The sequence below is a fragment of the Schistocerca cancellata genome, chromosome 3, assembly GCF_023864275.1.
Source record: "Schistocerca cancellata isolate TAMUIC-IGC-003103 chromosome 3, iqSchCanc2.1, whole genome shotgun sequence".
NCBI lineage: Eukaryota > Metazoa > Arthropoda > Insecta > Orthoptera > Acrididae > Schistocerca > Schistocerca cancellata.
Window position 1 is genome coordinate 847113204 of NC_064628.1, and position 2778 is coordinate 847115981.

At 42.2% G+C, this 2778-nt stretch overlaps 1 non-coding gene across 1 annotated transcript; it reads right to left on the bottom strand.

Moving 5' to 3' along the window:
* Positions 1-1249: 1249 nt before the first annotated feature.
* On the bottom strand, positions 1250-1324 carry Trnas-cga (transfer RNA serine (anticodon CGA)). The gene has a single exon. It is a non-coding gene; the product is annotated as a tRNA-Ser (tRNA).
* Between the last annotated feature and the right edge of the window lie 1454 nt (positions 1325-2778).

Sequence of the window (2778 nt, forward strand, 5' to 3'; positions counted from 1 at the left end):
CTTAAAATCTTAACATGAAAAAAATTGAACTCTGGATTGATTTTCTATTCCTATCAGTAAAACTACCGAAGCATCGATATGTTGATCTTCAAGTACTATTCAAATGACATAACAGAAAAATGTTGATTTTAAAATATTATTGATATACTAGTATATGATGAACTTCCAACTACAGCAACATATATTCCCAACTTCACTTGGTGCGCAGCGTTAAAAACAGGAGTGAGAGACATTTTGAATACAGTATTACGTTTTCGAAAATTTTAACTTTCCGTTTTTGGACTATCGTGTAAATAACTATTTAAGATATGGAGAGTTACAAGGAATTTAATTCGCGGAATAAAAGTAAAATAATTACAGGTAGTTTTTATTGAATTTCCGCTTTCACATGTGTTCATAAGAGGCAGAAACAGAAAAAAATATGAAGATAAGAAGATAGCACCTGAATTTACGGTTGTTTGCTGATGATGCTTTAGTGAACGGGAAGATGTCGGTGACTGTGGGAGCGTATAAGATAATTTACACATAATTCATAGTTGGTGTGATGGACAACTTCCTCTAAATGTAGAAAAATGTAAGTTAATGCGGATGAGTACGAAAATGAATCATGAAGCTTTGGAATCAGCATTGCTATGACGCAGTGGCATCCATAAAATAGATAGGCACGACGTCTCAAAACGATGTGAAATGCAACGAGGACTTAGGGTTGGGAGTACGGAAGACTAATGCTTGAATTTGTTTTATTGGGAGAATCTTGGGGAAAATGTAGCTCATCTATAAAGAAGAAGGCGTGAGGCTAGATTAGTTACCGGTAGTTTCGATAAGAACGCAGGTGTAATGGGGATACTCCGTGATCTGAAGTGGGAATTCCTGTATGGAAGACGATATTGTTTTCGAAAGGTACTACTACAGAAATTTTGAGAAGTAGTATTTTAGGCCGACTGCAGAATGATTCTACTGCCGAACACTTCGTCTAAGGACCATGAAGAGAATGTGCGAGATATTAGGACTTGTATGGAGGTTTTTAGACAGTTGTTTTTCCTACGCCCTGCTTGCGAGAGCAACAGGAAAGGAAATGACCAGTAGTGATAAAAGGTACCCTCCGCCATTCACCTTACAGTGGTCTGTAGAGTACGTACGTAGATCCAGATAATAGGCACTTGCAAACAGTATCAAATATCCAGAATGAGATATTCACTCTGCAGCGGAGTTTGCGCTGATATGAAACTTCCTGGCAGATTAAAACTGTGTGCCCGACCGAGACTCGAACTCGGGACCTTTGCCTTTCGGGGGCAAGTGCTCTACCAACTGAGCTACCGAAGCACGACTCACGCCCGGAACTCACAGCTTTACTTCTGCCAGTAGTATCAAATATGTTTCTCCGTTAAACATTGCTTCTCATTTTGCTAGTGCTCCAAGTATAGTCTTTTCCTCAAGATCCATTCAGTGACGAATGCGCAGTGCTGGATTGCGCTTTAGCACCCCCGTGCTGTGCATACTACAGCCCCTCATCTTCCGCCGAATTGAATACCACCGGTGCAGTGATAATCGTGAATGGGGTCTAAGCGAATGTGGTGGTGAACATAGATGAATTCTGTTTCACCGTTACAATTACCTGCGGGCAACAGCCGGCGTGGAAAGGGGTGGGTGATGAGGGGCGAGGAGGGTGGCAAATTATCACGACCAGGGCACGTCGCAACGTGCCTGTTTCGGTAGGTATGGATTAACGAGATTATAACCTATGTCGAACGCAGCTGTTTATTTATTTATTTTCTTGTGGAATGAAAATCGCGAACAGCTGTGTGTAATATCCACAATTGCTTTCGTGGCTTAAAGTCACATCTTCGGGTGGGTCTATAAATCATGTCACATGAGATTCAAGTGTGGAGATGGCTAGGAGACCATACATTCACTGTACAAATACTGATAATACGCTCAGTATGCGTACTGTCAAATTGTATACAGGCTGAATGGTGCCATCAACTTCCCCCGATAATCGAGCCGGAACCAAAACTCAGCCGGCCGCGGTGGTCTAGCGGTTCTGGCGCTGCAGTCCGGAACCGCGGGACTGCTACGGTCGCAGGTTCGAATCCTGCCTCGGGCATGGATGTGTGTGATGTCCTTAGGTTAGTTAGGTTTAAGTAGTTCTAAGTTATAGGGGACTTATGACCTAAGATGCTGAGTCCCATAGAGCTCAGAGCCATTTCATTTCAACCAAAACTCAGGAACAAGATATCGCACCGTACAAGCTCCTGAAACAAAATGTTGTATGGTGTGATGAGATCTCACCGCACCATATGAGCTCCATCAACACCAGGTTGCATGGGTGTGATGAGATTTTGTTCCTGAATGTTTCTTACGGCTCACTTCTTGGTGAATGTTGATGGCAACATTCAGCCTGTGTATAATTTGACGGTACGCTCACTTGGTAGATTATTATTTCGACAGTCAATGTCGCGTCCTCCATTCATCACCACGTTTTGTTTCATATGATGTAATTCAACCTGAATATGGGGCTTAAAGCTACGAAATACGTTATGGTTCCCAGTAAAGTATCCTACATAAAGCTGTTTGCGATTTTCATTCCCGAAAGTGTACATTCACAGCTGAGATTGCTCTAAACACAAAGCCGTTTGCATTCATTTCTGCGCTGCATACATCACAGTAGGCAGATTTTTATCACCTCACTGGCAGGTTGAAGATGATAATACCACGCAGTCTCGATTTTAGCATCCATCCTATTGACACAATGTCCTCTGATAAATGCAAACAGCCGTT